The 17548-nt window shown below is 35.8% G+C and overlaps 1 protein-coding gene across 3 annotated transcripts in view; it reads left to right on the top strand.

Annotated features, from left to right (window-relative positions):
* Positions 1-17548, top strand: part of cacna1ha (calcium channel, voltage-dependent, T type, alpha 1H subunit a) — a 114035-nt gene that overhangs the window by 41982 nt on the left and 54505 nt on the right. The window lies entirely within an intron of this gene.

Here is a 17548-nt window from a genome sequence, read left to right as displayed (position 1 = left end):
AGCCAGTTTGGGCTAGTAGCCCTTTTTGTGGTTTAAAAGTGATGTAATATATTGCAAATAATGCTCTTTGAAACACACTCTTAATCAAGTTTTTATACTGGCACCACATATTTACATCCATAGAATCTTATCATTCTATTAAATATTCTTAATAAGAAAGGACTCTTTAGATTATTAAAATGTTCTTTACACAAATACGAATTTGATTCTTTAAAGGGGTGGTCCAGAGTGTATTTTTAAGGCTTGGTTGTGTTTATAAGATGCAAAGCAATGTGTGCTCATGCTTTACTTGTAGAACATCACGCTATTTTTTCAAATATCTTACATTGATTATAGCAAAGACTACAGATTACACAAGTCATGTCACTCGTATCCTTTTGAATGGGTAAAATTTTAACTGTGATGATGGCGATTGAAGCCATGCCTTCTAGTACAGGAGCCAATCAGCGATTGCTATAGAATGACAAGTCTCTGAGGGAGGGGCTTGGACCAGACGTAAGTTTCTGCAGATTTTGTGTGAGACGAACATTTAGTAATGAAACTAAAGAGACAGCTGTTGTTTAATTTTATTGGTTATTCATAATATGTAATGAAATCGCAAGCTTGGCAGGTAATTTTGGAGAATTTGATGTTTCCCCATTCAGACAGAATGCCCGAGCATACTGCCCGAGAGGCATTTCAAAGATGGTCACCACGTCACGACCCTACAAAATACTGTCACATATTTTTCGGAAAAAGCATGTTTAAGTATAATATAAAATGTTCTCATATCTTGGGCGAGTTTGTTATTTGAGATGTAGAATGTAGAGAAAGCGGCTACATAGCGAGACACTGCACACGCTGCTGAAGATTGTTGGTGTTTACAGCGGTTTGACTGATGAATATGAGTTTGTAGCTAAATTGTTAGCATTGCCAAACAGCATTTCCCATTGTTTATATCCTTGTTTACATCCTCGCTACAACTTACCGTTAATGCTAGAAACTGTGCATGCAGTTGATCAATTGAAACAAATAAAAATACTTACAGGTTGGAACTCACAATCCACAGCTTTGTCAGTTGGAGTTTTAACCGAATCCAGCACTAAACTGGGAGAGCTTATGAAAGCTGTCCTTTGTCAAATGCTAGCTATATATTTTGTATAATTCTCTGGAACATAATTCAAATTAAACTGTAAGCACTTCTCTCTTTGTGTCGTGTCCTTTAGAAGCCCAAATACAGAAAGAGAAAAAGCTCTGTGGAAATAGCAGCGTTTGGATGGCATTTTAGCTTTCACTGCTTTAACATCACAGCACCTCTGGTCATGCCCCTTTCGCTGCACAGGGTGTGTGTGCATAGTCAATGCACGTAACAGGAAGCGTTTGTGTTCTCACTAGCCCGGATGTTTTGTTTTTTTTTGCAGTCCTCAAAGTTCGTTTGCTGTAGTTTTTGCTAAGCCAACTCTAAAAAAGCCCATGTCTACCTGTGTTGTTCACACAGCTACATTACACATCAACTAAAGTTTAAAATATGATATTGTAGTGGACCACCCCTTTAATGAACGTGTTATTTGGGGAACCAAAAATGGTGCTTCTGTGGCATTGTTTCAAAAAACAGTTATGAAATATTTATTTTTAAGAGTAAATATGTTGTCTACCTATACGTTTTCTAGCTTTTTAACACAATTGAGGTTGTGTCACAACTTTGTCTTTTAGCGTACATCAGAAAATTCCATTTTCTAACAGTCTGAATATTTAGACTATGTTATTGCTTTCCAGTTTGTTTGTTTTTAAATTCTTAGCTATATTAGAAACCTACCAAATTATAATAATGTATATTTTTCAAATGCTAAGTACTGTATGTATGTTGATGTTCAATGACAACTATGCATGTATATATATTTAATGGATGTACGGATTCATATTTTATGGATGGCCAGCTTTAAACTGGACAGTGCACATAACATCTGGCTCTAGAGGACCAGCAAAAGAAAAAAGAAAAATAAATCTGAATTGCACTAGACGCAGGTATGAACTTAAATACAGTTGTTTTGCTAAAAAGCAATTTGGAGAGCAATTGGGGTTGAAGTAATGTTTAGCAGCTCTGTAAAAAATTAGGTTGAGCTGCACCTTGCAGTGTCTCGCTTGACTTTATGTCACTGAAAGAGCAATATTGGCAATAGGAGGTAACTGCGCTAATAATAGATCTGAACAAACCCTTTTATCCTACATTTAATTATGTGTGATTATATATGATTGATTGGTTGCTCTTTGGCTACAGCATAGCTTGTTGAATAGCAATGCGGTGCTCAGATAGCAAGACTGCTTCTGAAGTAAAATCTTTGATAATTATGTTATGTAAAGAACAGTTCATGTTGTCTAATTAACCTGAGACCCGAAATCAAATCCTTTTCATCCTTATTTCAGAATCAAACTTCCTTGCATAAACATTCTTAGATTCACTTTGAAGAATTAAGATGTATTCTTCAGGAAAATCCTGCTGTTTTTCATCTCTGTGGGATGAAATTCTGTTTGGCAGCTAATGTTTTTATCATTTATCAGCTATCTGTGACTGCCATTATACTGCCTTACAAAGGCAAAGTGCAGCAACTATACAAACACTAAAACTGAGCAAATCACCTTTAAAGCACTTTTTTACACCTGCCAGTTAAACATGTTGTGGGTAGTTTAGTGGTTGTGTTTCTCTGAAACAGGTCTAAATTAAACCTGGAGAAGGTGAATATGTTTACATGGGCACCAATAATTTTAATGCGATTCAGACAATACTCTGATTAAGAGTCTACCATGTAAACAGAGATTTTTGATTAATTTAAGATGATTAAGGTCATAATCGAACTAAACAGAAATTGGATTAAGACATGTGGAGTATGCCGATTTTAGTTGCATTATTGAAGTGCAGTACAGACATGGAAACACCTTAATTGAACTATTACCGTCGTATAGGATTTTCAACGCATTTTGTGACAAGATATTCCATACACACTCGGCTGTTTGACACTATTCTTTGCACCTATTGAGTCAGTGAAGGACCACAGACACACACCGTGAAATGCAGAGGTTTTTTTCTCCCATACGGCATGTGGTATCAAATTCCATTGAAACAACACTTTTCCAACAGTTCATACTATCATCCAATATCTTCTTTGTCACGGAGAGCAAGCATGAAATGTTCAAGAATGAAAGTGAAAGTGCCGAACTGCAGTTAAAGTCGAAAAATTAAAAGTGAAACACCCGAAATTACATGAAACTCCGGAGGAAACGTTGGATAGCGCGGTGACACAAGCACATAGGGGCTTTATTCACCATATTGACCGTTACACTTTTCCCCGTTCAAAAAGATTCGAGTGACATGTCTTGTGTATTTTATAGTTTTTGGTTCGAGCCTAGGCTGGGTCAGTTGGCATTTCTGTGTGGAGTTTGCATGTTCTCCCATTGTTCGCGTGGGTTTTCTCCAGGTGCTCCAGTTTCCCCCACAAGTCCAAAGGTATGTGATTTGGGTAAGCTAAATTGTCCGTAGTGTATGTGTGTGAATGAGAGTGTGTGTGTTTCCCAGTGATGGGTTGCAGCTGGAAGGGCATCCGCTGCGTAAAACATATGCTGGATAAGTTGGTGGTTCATTCCTCTGTGGCGACCCTTGATTAATAAAGGGATGCGAAAAGTCGAAAAGAAAATGAATGTATGAATAGCCGCATTTCCACTATCGGGCCAGTGCGAGCCAGGGCTTTAATCGGGCCAGGCCGGGCCAATAGCCCGGGAGGTTGAGAAATGAGGCCGAAATCATGTCGCGTTTCCACTGTCGGGCTAGTTGCTCGCAGCGCGTCACGCAAACACCGCCCCCAGAACGTCCCCCGAATCAAACGTCACACAACCCGTCACACAACCCGCCCACTTCAGCGGGAACAAAAAACTCAAATTATAACCACAAACACAACCTGGCATCACTACGAGAGCAGGAAGATGGAGAACACCGATTGCTTTTTTACTGTTTGTGGTCTGTTGGTGTAAGGCCAGACAGCGATCCCTGGATCAGGACATTCGAGTTCGGCGCCCTCATTTCTGCAAACGCCGTCTATTTGCCTCTGAACATTTTCCTCGGCCCAAATGTTCAGAAGAGCCCTGGTGTCCTCAACTGACCAGTACTGTCTGCTATCCATTTTTTCTTCTTCTTAGTGAGTTGATCAAGCGCGATAGCAAAACAAATGTAAGGGAAGAAAGCATCTTGTCTCCTCTTTACCTGACAGGAAAACTCCGCCTTTGTACGTAACCCCGCCCCGAAGCCCCAGTTGGCCCTCCTTGGCCCAAGGTATTCGGCGGGCCGAAAAAGGCCGGACGCTGGCCCCAAGGAAGCCCCGCTTTGGCCCGATTACGCCCCGGAAGTGACAGTGGAAACGCGACTGGCCTTGGCTCGCCCTGGCTCGCTCGCTTTAGGCGCGATAGTGGAAACGCGGCTAATGAATGTCTTAGTATAGTCTTCCTTTGTCTATGTATTTACTTCATGTCATAAATGTGGTCAATTTTAACTTTTTCAAAAAGTATTAAAAGGGTTTTTTCAACTTCGAAAAGACAATTTTAACTCTATTTAAGATATTTTTTCCTAATTTCTTGTTGTTTTGAGCAACTATTTTATATGTCATCTCACAGTATTTCTGAAAATTGTTTTATTTTTCCTCTGAGAAATATTCTTTCATATGCATGTGCATTTGATTCATGAAAAATAATTGCTTAAGGCATGAGGTTGCCCTTGGTTATTATTGTGCTCGATGTGATAGGTTGTTTACTGAGTAATTGCCATTTACGTGGAATCAAATGGTTCAAAGCTCATCTTTATAGTGTTTGTTCAGTACTGTCAACTATTGGAGAACATTGTTGCCATAGTGGTTATTGAGGGAGGATTACTGTAATGAGATAAGGCTGGCTGCATTGATCTATGTACTGAATGCTCATAGCATAGCGGGGAGGAAGATCAGCAACTCAGCAGAGTCTGCACACTCTGGAGTCAATCAGCCATCTAATCGGATTTACATGGGGCCATTGACGCTCCTCATTGCTGCATCAGTCAAAGTCACTCCACAGAGACTGTGCAACTGTTCACCCTGTCACTGACTGTTCACCCCATTCGTACAACTCACAGTTATTTCACTTTGATAAATGACGGACATGTTCATTATCTCTAAGGCTCCAAGGAGTAGCTGAAACACTTTTAAGAAGATGACATGTCCCACAGGACATTTCTACTTTTAAAGGCACAGTAATTTCTGCCATTAGAGGGTGCATATTCGCATCAAACCAAGGCTTGATGATGCAGTGACCGAGTGTGGAATCATTGATGTTGTTGTCTTCATAACATCCTACAGCACTGCAGAAATCATGTTCATGGATGAGCTAAAGTATTCAAAACTGATTATCAAAGTAGTATGAAGCAGAGTGAGGCTGGTAAACCATTGAAGCAAAACGAGAGCACTGAAGCAACTGCTAATAACGAGACCAGCACAACATAGCATGAAAGCAGCTGAGCTTTTATTATGCCACAATTGACCACTTCCGGTTCTTCCAGTCATGAACACACATGGAAAAAAAAGCACCACTGTTTTGTCATAGTGAATAGATTTTAGGGTTCTGTCATGATGATGTCATAACGCACAACATATTAAAGTGTCATGGTCCGTGTCAAAAGTTAAAATTGCTTCTTTTTTGTCTGGATTTGAACATCCTTTTAAACATTTGGATAATGCAAGTATACATAACTTGGCAAAACATATAACAATATTCTTGTGGATTGTGTATATTGAACGAAGTATCTAGCCCGGCCCCAGAACGCTCCCCCCGGGATTGTAATGCTTAAGAGGTGAGGTGTTGGGGTGGTGGAGGGATGCTAAAGTCGTGAGATGCTGCAGGTAAGACAGCTTTGGTATATATAGGGGTTTGGTCAAGAACTGATTGGATAATAGAATAATTGTCAATGACGTATTTGATACTGAAACTTCTGCGCGTGCTCCTCCCGAAATTTGTTTACAAAACATCATACAAACATTACTATTGTTATTGTTAAATCAGCAAACTTTAAATGAAGTGTAAACTCTAACAAGTCTTTCTCTGAACTTAAAACAACTAAGATTACTTTTATTGTCAACATTATGGGAACAACACATCCACTAGCCTCCATGTTATCCAACACAAAAAATTAAGTTAAAATATATAATTTTTAATTTAAGTGGATTTAACATAAAACAAATAAATTGTCCAAAGAATGCAATAATTGTGTAGTTTCAACTTTTTTTTAAAAATTACCCAAGCAAAAAAATTATAATTTTGAGTGTCTACATTTCAAATACACACCCATCCTTTGACTACTGTAATTTAATGCACAAATAAATGCACAGCTCTGCACCCGAATGAATGCTTGTTGCATTTTTAATAGCTTTTGAGACTTCGATTACGGCGTTTCAATAAGCCATATGACAGCTATACCAAGGAGCTGTAAAGACTGATTACTTTTGCAATGTGGATAAATCACTATATTGTGTTGAAGACTCCGGGTATGTGATGTGATGAAAATTTATGCCACGCAGAAACTCTTAACAAAGCAAAAACAAAACATCACTTTCAATCAATGATTGCGTTTCTCACCTATAGTGTACCCAGTCTCACAGTTTGACAGCGTCTGTCATGTGAAAACAGCGTGCGCTGTTGTGAATAACTGAGCAAGGTGTCTTCTTATAGGATAAGCAATATCTACCATCTAAACAAAAATATCTGGCAACACGGTGGCACAGTGGCCAGCACTGTCACCTCACAGCAAGAAGGTCGCTGGTTTGAGTACCGACTGAGTCTGTTGGCATTTCTGTGTGAAGTTTGCATGTTTATCTCGTGTCCACGTGGGTTTTCTCCGGGTGCTCCTGTTTCCCCCACAAGTCTTAAGACATGCGCTATAGGTGAATTGGGTAAGCTAAATTTTTTATAGTGTACGTGTGTATGTCCTGGTCTTCTTAGGTTGGGGGTCGACTAATGGGCTAGCGACCCACCTCATAAAAATTAGATCTTACGAAACACCAACATGGTGCAGCTAAATATCAACTTTGAAACAAATGGCCCTGGGAGTGAGAAAATAAGTAAGTAAACAAAAATATCTACAGTACATCTAATCATCTCACCTAAACAGTGCAAAAAATAGCCAAAGCTTTTATTAATAACAGTGCTTAATAAACGTGTGTGTGTGTGCGTGTGTGTGTGTGTGTGTGTGTGTGTGTGTGCGTGTGTAAAGGTAGCGACTACCACATAAAGGTAGTCGCTTTCGACCAATTAGCTTTCTTAGGTTTACAATCACTCTCATTGGTAGGTGATTATTGTTTCACACGCAGTAAGCAGCGAAAATAAATAATGGCAAAGTGGCCCACCTAAATAATATTTGTATTTTTTCAAAGTGTCAGAGGCAGTCAAGCATATATAATTTTTTTTTAAACCACAAGTAAATCTGATAATGAGTCTGATCAAAAGAGATCTTGAGAAGATGAAACTGTGGCCCTCGATCAGGATAGCGGGAGGCAGAAGCAAAGCGATCTCAAGTCAGCCAGAAAACATGACATAAGAGTTAACTGTGGCTTTTCTTGAAGGTTAGACAGAGTGAGTAATTGGCACATAATAGCGTTTCATACGATTTACGTTTGTAGCTACATGTTTGTTTGTTTTTTTTACCAATGGTTGACCCATAACGTTATATTGCACAAAATAAATAAAGTCTGTTCAGAAATGTTATGTTTTTTCAGATATAACCGCTTCGTCATGTTCCGGGAAGACTGAAATTGTTCAGCAGACTTCAGTCACGGTAACTTTTATTTCCTGGTTTTGTTCCGGAAATTATTCATTTACAAATTAATCATTAATAAATACCTAAACCTAACTCATACCTTATTAACTATTAGTAAGCAGCAAATTAGGAAATTGAGGTAAACACTAATATTTCATTAATAGAGAGAATAGAACCTTAAAATAAATTGTGACCAATATGTTCTATTAAATTTTTCCTGGATTTGTTTAGTTGTTCTATTAGCCTTATTGATTTTAAATGTTGACTAGATTTGAAAAAAATAAACCTTCTTATATAACTTTATTTATCCTCTTTTTATTTTATTGATTTATTTTTTATACAAATTGAGGCAGGCAGTCAGAGACATATCAAGCTGCAGATTCGTTTCAGCACACACAATCCAGCACAGACGATCTAGGCAGGACCGACCCGTATATGGTCAATGATGGATCAGTCTTCTTCTATTTTTTCTTGTTTAACGACGACTAACTGACTTTCACAAATATGGCGATCGAGACTGTCCCTTCTACGATTGCCATTCATTAGACTGTGAACAGTTTAGGATTTCCCATTTCAGTCATTATTTCATACATCTCATCGTTTCATAATGTCATGACAATCATTTTAACATCGGTGCAGTTTTGGTACTCAAATTATGTAAATTAATATGATTAGTTAAGACTTTATTCACATATCCACATACCCAAAGAAAACATAATAGACCGTCTAATTGTAGTATTAAGTGTAATAAACTAATTCAGAATCTTAATGTTGTCAAAATCGTTTTGTAGTAAAATATAAATAAACAATAATGTGCCACATTATATACATTTAAATTAATTATTAATAATGAATTTGTTTGTCTTATTATATTTTTTGCAACTATAATTACCACAAATTACCAGTACTTTATGGTTCAAAAACAATATATTATTTATTATAAATCACTGTAGTATTTACTGTGGGAAAACATTAATAAAAAAGTTATTATTAAAATTAAGCAAATAAATACTATTCAAAAGCTGGAGTAAAATGTTAATTTAGTGTTATACATTTATTAAATGTAAAAAGATTATTATCACATATAAAGATGTATTACACGTATTTACTTGCTATTATTTCCTTCACTATAATGAAAGAAATTTAGATCATTTATAGACACAATTAAGATCATTTATAAATCTCTGAAAATTTTTCAGCAAAGCCAGCAAACGATTATCTACTATATTGACTCTGTCAGATAAATAATGACGGATCAAGTATGATGACTGATAGAAAACAGTTCAGTCTATTATATTGATTGGCAATTGTAAACAACGTTCCTCATTTGCCTGTCTCAATCGCCCTATTCATGAAATAGTACACATTATTGTCTATTGTGTACACTATTTATTAACAATATATATAAACATATACTGATGACGAGGTCTGAGAAGGCGTTAATAACATTAACATCTGTCATAACCATGTATGGTTCGGCCCTGCCTAGATCAGGTGTGCTGGACTGTGTGTGCCTGAAACATGTGTGGGTCTGCGGGTCTGCAGCTTGGTATTATTGGGCAGTCATGGCTACCAACAGACCTCAAGTGATGCTTTAATGTTGGGCTTTTTAAATATAAGCTAAAGTTTTACTTGATAAAACTTTTTTTTTAAATTCTGATCTTTACAGATACTGGAAAGTTTAGATCTGTAAAACGATTATCTCAAATAGCCGTGAAAGTCACAGACAGTGCTGTTGTTTATCATTCCATTTGCCTTTTCTGAGATTTTCTGCTCTCAGAAGTGCATAAAAAATCGGGTATATGTGCTATGCTTCATGGGATGTATTAGAAGAAAGTGGCAATAAAAGGTGCAGCATCAAACTCCCAGAGGAAAAGTCTGGTCATCCTCTCCTAACATCACCCTGCTTCTGTCTGTCTTGTTGCTGCCACTGAAAGCCCAGCATCCCAACATGCATTTTCACTGTCATTGCTTTTCCATTGCCTTGTCCAGCAAATGCACTTGATGCAGCAGCAGGGGGAATTTGTAGCTTTTCACTCAGACAGACCATGCTCTTGAAAGATGGCATGGATATTGGATTTGTGTAGTGCAAATGGTTCAGTCGACAATAAAAAGATGTCATCATTTATGGACCATCATGTTGAAAGGCCATGAGAAAAAGAAAAGCACCATAGAAAGCACCATAAAAGCATCATAAATTCTGTAAAAACTCCACAGTACATGTTATATGTTGGTTATATTCCATCTCTTCTAAGTGTATACAATAGCAACGTGTAAGGAACAGATTCACTGTAGATGTACAATACAATTACTGATCATTTTTCTATCTAGCTGTTAATCACAGTGAACAGATCAGTGAGTGAATTGTTTTGAGAACCGAATCAATTTGATTTATGAACAAATCCAAAGTGAAAGTGATTCACTGATCTGCTAAAAAATGTATTGCAAATCAAACAGCATTACATCTCTTATTAGTTTGCATTTAAAGTTGCTAGGGTAACACTTTACAATAACAGTACATGAATAATGATGTGTTAATATGTAAACTAAACATTACTTTATTATGAACTAATGATGACTTAGGACATGGACTAATCAGGAACTAACTTTATCTACAACATGGGTCACATGAGTTCAGTGTTGGGCAAGCTACTTGATAAATGTAGTGATCTAAGCTATTAGCTACTCTACTTAAAATGTAGCATAATTACACTAAAAGCTACCCCTTGGGAAATGTAGCAATCTAAGCTAAAAGCTACTTGGCAAAAGTAGCTTAGCTAAATCTAAGCAATTTTTAGTTTCATTTTTAGCAACTTAGCAACTCGAAGCAACTTAAATACAAGTCACTCATATCTTAGTGATCAATAAAACTGTCAATGAAGCATACGAGGCAGAATTGTTCAGTTCAATTATTTACTGCAATTAATCTTCTGTACTAAACAGAAACAAACTATATAACAGCAAAAACAAAGAATCAAATAAAACCAGCTGTTACACATTTAAAATACTATAGTAATTTATAGTAAAGCGAAATATTTAGGAATGAGCATTATATTGTATATATATTTACAACTCTTCGTTAATGAATTACACTACATAATGAAGTATCATTAGTAACTATCGTGAACTAATAGTAATTACCATAGTAAACTTTAGCCGTTACTACAGTAAACTATATACTTCTCGAGGTATGGTCATGAGGAATCCTGCTTCATAACTCCTCTCCTTCAGTCATCTTTTCATCAAGCAAATTTCTTGTGTTGTCCTAATTGTTTGGCGATGCCACTGACCAGAGCGAGAGGTGGCAGTAATGCACCAAAAAGTTTGTTGTCAACTACCGTAAAACAGAAACACAAAGAAATCGTCATTCTTGCCACCAAATGGATTTGCTTTCATCGGCTAGACATCGGCCTCACAAATCCATGAGTCAGCAATCGGTAAATGTAGCTTGTGTGGACGCTACTGCGCAACTTGACAAAAAAAATAGCTTCGCTACTGAAAAGCAATTTGATTTAGAAAGTAGTGGCGCTACCGCTATGCTGCTGAGAAGTGTAGTTAAGCTAGTGGCGTCACTTCTACTTGTAGCAACTCTACTGCCCAGCACTGCATGAGTTCATATATGAATAATGGCTACCCTAATTACTTGTCAGTACATGATTGTTTGTTAATTTATTTATTAATTACCACATTAATGTATGCTTAATTTAACCAACATGAACTCATGACATGTTAATGTATAAGTAAATCATGACTTTACTTGGAGGGGCACATCATCATTACCCATTCTTAACTACTCATGAACTCATCACCCTTATTATGCAAGTCCGCGTGTCTAGTGCGTTTACACTGAATAACAATAGAAGTGTTCTTTCAAAGTCAACATGAACAGTTTAAACACAGGAGTTGATGAGTAGTTAAGGATGAGTTAATGGTGATGTTCCCCTCCAAGTAAAGTCATGTCAGCTGACCGCTTACCTTAGTGTGGTTCCCGCTGTTACCAGTTTGTCCAGACAGCTCGTCATGTATGTTGATGGACTTGGTCAATAGGTGCTTTTGAAAATACTATTGGTTGGGTTTAGGAAAGGAGGAGGGTGGGTCAGTCGATTGGTCATTCAGTCAGTCAAACAGTCAACAGTGGCCTCTGGTGGATTTACGTGAGAACAGCAGGTGTGAATGGCACTGGAAGGATGAATTTGAGATCTGAAAATGTGTACACAGCGGCCTCTCGTGGATTCGCTTAAACAAAAACTGCAAAAAAACATACCTCCTGGGACATATTTGGTGGTTTCTAGAAATGTATATAGCAGTACATTTTCAGAATGAGCCTGGGTTACTTGTCGAGAGCAAACTCTGTAGTTTCGACATCTGTATATATATTTTTTTTTTTCATTAAAATATTCCAAAACTACTAGAACAGTGTTTTATGTTTTGCTCACTTTTGTGCTTACAGTATCTAAATGTTTCAAATAATGTTCAAATTCCTGTATGGTCATGCTAATGTGTATGTGTGTTGAATTCTGATTTGGTCAAATAGAAAACAGGGAACCATCAAAGATGCTTTAATACACCAATGTCAAATTCAGTTCCTGGAGAGCCGCAGCTCTGCACAGTTTTGCTTCAACCTTAATTAAACACACCTGATCAAACTTACTGCGTCCTTCAGGCTTGTTTGAAACCTACAGTTAAGTGTGTTTAAGCAGGGTTGGAACTAAACTGTTCAGAGCTGCAGCCCTCCAGGAACTGAGTTTGACACCTGTGGTTTAATAGGTTGTGTGTATAGGTTGTCCATTTAATTTTTTCTATACTTCCTGCTGTTCATCTGAATTTCGTACACCAAAATCACGTGATTGCAGAGATCGCACAGAGCAGCATTATGACAGAACCCTAAAATGTATTTAGTATTTAGTAGTATAATAAATGATTTCGTGCTATGTTGTGCTCATTAGCAATTGTTTCAGCCTTCTCGTTTCGCTTTGATAGCATATTAGCACTGTCACTTCACAGCAAGAAGGTCGCTGAAATGGGTCCCAGCTGAGACAGTTGGCATTTCTGTGTGGATTTTGCATATTCTCCCTGTGTGGGTTTCCTCTTGGTGCTCTGGTTTCCCCACAGTCCAAAGACATGCACTATATGTGAATTGGGTAAACTAAACTGGCAGTAGTGTATTTAGTAATTAGTAGTATAACACATGCTTCTGTGCCACGTTGTGCACGTCCCTCATTAGCAATGGTTTCAGCCTTCTTGTTTTACTTTGATAGCAAGTTGTTGTTATAAAATAGCTTTCGATGTAAATACGTATCTTCTAGCTCTGAAAATTGCACACTGTTCCTTTTAAATTCAAAAATTCCTTCATATTACTTGTTAAATCCCTGATTATGTTTGTCATTGTTTTACTCTCTTCATTTGTCTCTTAATTTGTTAGCTTGAACTTCTGTAATCTGTAAATTCAACACCCTCTGGCTCAGCCTGCTGCTGCAGTAGCCATGCCTCAAACTCTTCATATTGGTTAAGCTAGAAAGCGATTAACATATTTAAGCAGACCACTCTAAATGTTTTGATAGTGCCTGGGAGGGCAGATGTGTTGGAGATAAATTCATAATCTGTAAACTTTAAATGAGGACAACTTGTTTTGTCATGAAAAAAAAAATTATTTACAGAATAGAAATGCAGCATGACTGTTACAAAAAGAAACAGGCCATTTTGTTGGAAAAATTATGCACAGGCTGGAAGATTGTGCTTAGAATTCATCACGACTGAGCTCAGGCTGTGGCTCTGCATAATAGCATGTGTCTCACTTTATGAGGAAAATTACACTAAACAATGTTTTCGCCCCATGGTATGTTTTTGAATCTGTTGCTTCAGAGCTGTTCTGGCAAATTAGCATCATGTTTTATTTCAAGCCATATTAGAGTAAACACTTTAGCAATCTCAGTACCTGAGGTGGTGTCCGCTGCTGGAATAATGACTCACAAAGCAGCCTGTTGGACACGACACGCCAGCACATCTGTTTATGCGTATATGTTGCATAAATTGTACGATTTAAATGGGAATTTACCAGCTGAAAATGTGACAACCATCTGTTTAATGTTGACACCATTAGCTTGATTCAGAAAATATTCAGAGTTTTAGTTTATTCGTAATTTCTGTAATAACAGTGCACCAACAGCATAATGTAATATTGTTTAGAACCAAAATTGGTGGCTGTAAGGCTGGAGAATGCTTGACTAATCTAACATCGCAGTGGAAGGGAGTATAATGAAGGTTTTCATTATTCTTTTACTAATCCATTACTAATCTGTTGTTCCTGGGTAACAAGCAGTCTGGGGAAGTGGCATATAAATATTCATGAAGTACATTGATTAATATATGTAGATCAATGCAGGCAGGAGCGACTGAAGAGCCCCCTAGTGGTGGCATGACAGCACATTTTTACAGTTTATTTTTACATTGGGTTGTGAAATTCATAAACTGATTAAATTTTTTCTTGATTGATACTAATTGTATTGTTTTCTATACATGTTTTCTTATAAATCTATTATTTATTTGGTGGTTGAAGTGGCATAAATGCATTTGCACATGAATTGAAGTTAGGATAGATCTGTCATTATACAATTTCAAATACCCACTCACTTTCCTTTGGCTTAGTCCCTGCTTTATCAAGGGTTGGCAAAACCTTCAAATATATTTGTACAACACATATTGGGAAATATTTGTAAATCTCCAAAAAAGCTGGCTTTATTTGATCAAAAACACAGTAAAGCAGTAATCCTGCTGCAAAAAATAAATAAATAAATAAATAAATAAATAAAAAAATAAAAAAAATAAAAAAAAATTCTATATATATGTGTGTGTGTGTGTGTGTGTGTGTGTGTGTGTGTGTGTGTGTGTGTGTGTGTGTGTGTGTGTGTGTGTGCGTGCGTGTGTGTGTGTGTGTGCGTGTGTGTGTGTGTGTGTGTGTGTGTGTATGGATCTTCTAGCTATGAAAATTGCACACAGTTTCTTTAAAACTCAAAAATTGCTTCAAATTACTTGTTAAAGCTCTGATTATATTTATCCTTGTTTTACTCTCTTTGTTTGTCTTCTTGTATGTTGGCTTGCACTTCTGTAATCTGTAAACTCAACACCCTCTGGCTCAGCATGCTGCTGCAGTAGACACACCTCAAACTCTCCCTATTGGTCCCTGCTATTTCATATATTTGAACAGCACTTATTCGGGAAATATCTGATAAGCAATCTTAAAAAAGCTGGCTTTATTTTTTTCAAAAACACAGTAAAAGCACTAATACTGCTTCAAAAAAAATTATTGTGGATTTTGTGATATTTTTATATGATTGTTTTGGAAATAGAAAGTTTTTTAATGGCATTTGCTTTGTTTTAATTTGTTTAATATATATATATATATATATATATATATATATATATATATATATATATATATATATATATATATATATATATATATATATATATATATATATATATATATATATATATATATATATATATGTGTGTATATATTATAAATATTATAAAGTATACTATATATATATATATATATATATATATATATATATATATATATATATATATATATATATATATATATATATATATATTTAAATAAATATTACATTTTTCAGTATGAGTTGCTTTAGAAAAAATTATTTTACAGACCACACACTTATAAAAGTACATTTATTGTTATTTGCCAATTCATGTTTGCTCTAACGTCAATTTAACTTTAAATATTAAAAATGTATTAGTGTGTGTTGAAATTACATTAACTTAGAATATATTGATTTGTTATTTTGTGCTACAATGCATTGATACACTGTTTGTAGGGATTTTGTCACCAAATTTTGCAACTTTTAATTATGTTTTGCAACAAGGAACTATTATAGTGACAGTTAAAAATAATTGCAATTTATTTGTGATTAACAAACCAAGAAAAAAATAAGCCAGGTGTACATATTTGGACACTTTCTCTATTATTTTGCTATCATTTACAGGTAATCACACCATTGTCTGTTACTTATGTTTACAGTGTTTTTGTCTGACAATATTTTGTTTATAAACCTGAATTTTTAGCTGTACATATAGGCATATTGGAAGTGACTGCTCTGTTAACGTTTTTTGTAAATGACACAGTATTTAACTGTAATATGAACAGTACTTTACTGTAGGACCTTTATGCAGTATGTTACTGTATTTTAAAGTTACATTGTGAAAATTACTGTATATTTTACTCACAATATGATTAATATGTGATTTAAAGGAGAGTTCAGAATCAAGCCACCCTGCAAGGTATTTAATCTTATCAACTTTACGCAAAGAAGTGTCATCATTACATAATATAGAATAGGAGTACCCTTTTTTTTATCTAAAAGCCAATTTTGTAAGAGATTAAAATCATACTGAAGGCACAACTGAACGGAAAATGTAAAATTACTCTCTATTTATTCCTTCCTCAGCTGGTTCAAAACCTTTATGACAGTTTCTTTCTTTTGTTAAACACAAATAATATATTTTGAAGAATGCTGAAAACTGTAACTATTGACTCCCATAGTAGGAAAAACAGATACTATAGAACTGGGGTGGGCAAACTCGGTCCTGGAGGGCCGGTGTCTTGCAAAGTTTAGCTCCAACACTAATCAAATACACCTGAACATGCTAATCAGTGTCTTCAACATCACTAGAATTCTATAAGCAGGCAGGACACCGGCCCTCCAGGACAGAATTTTCCCAGCCCTGCTATAGAAGTTAATGGTTACAGGTTTTCAGCATACTTCAAAATATGAAGAGTTTAGATGCAAAAACCTCTACAGTTGCAATCAGAATTATTAAACCCCCTGAATTATTAGCCCCCCTGTTTATTTTTTCCCCAATTTCTGTTTAAAGGAGAAAAGTTGACATTTTTATGACAGTCAATAACATTTTACTAGATATTCTTCAAGACACTTCTATACAGCTTAAAGTTACATTTAAAGGCCTAAATGGGTTATTTCGGTTAACTAGGCAGGTTAGGATAATTAGGCAAGTTATTGTATAACGATGGTTTGTTCTGTAGACTATTGAAAAATATATAGCTTAAAAAGGGTATTAATTTTGACCTTAAAATGTTTATTAAAAAACTAAAAACTGCTTTTATTCTAGCCGAAATAAAACAAATAAGACTTTCTTCAGAAGAAAAAATATTATCAGACATACTGTGAAAATTTCCTTGCTCTGTTAAACATCATTTGGGAAATATTTAAAAAAGAAAAAAAAATCTAAGGGGGCTAATAATTCTGACTTTAACTGTAAATGCCGTTTGATATTTTCCTCTAAAATTAGCATTTTTCTCTGACTCTTGTGTGTAGACTCAGAAATGTTACTTTTATAGTCACGAATAAATTCTTTTCATTGCCTTAAAAGTGAAATATTTCTATATAAACTTAGGATGCTGAGAAAAATGCTAAATTTTGGAGAAATATATTCTTTTGTGCTTAGCAGAACAAAGAAACTCATGAAGAATTGAAACAAGTAAAGGGTCATTTTATACAGGTACATTTTGGGGTGAACTATCCCTTTAAATACGAATAGACTCTATAAATCTATAAAAACACCACATATATTTTATGAAAAGCAGTGAAGCCCTACAGGCTTAAACATACAGCGGTTTCAGAAAGTGTTTAACACATTGACTTTCAGCTTGCCCGTATCGAGGGCGATTGTCTAACACTTTGATGTATTGATTTCCTAGCAGTG

This window comes from Danio aesculapii, chromosome 3 (assembly GCF_903798145.1).
Source record: "Danio aesculapii chromosome 3, fDanAes4.1, whole genome shotgun sequence".
Taxonomy (NCBI): Eukaryota; Metazoa; Chordata; class Actinopteri; order Cypriniformes; family Danionidae; genus Danio; species Danio aesculapii.
This window is presented reverse-complemented; position numbering and strand designations above follow the sequence as displayed.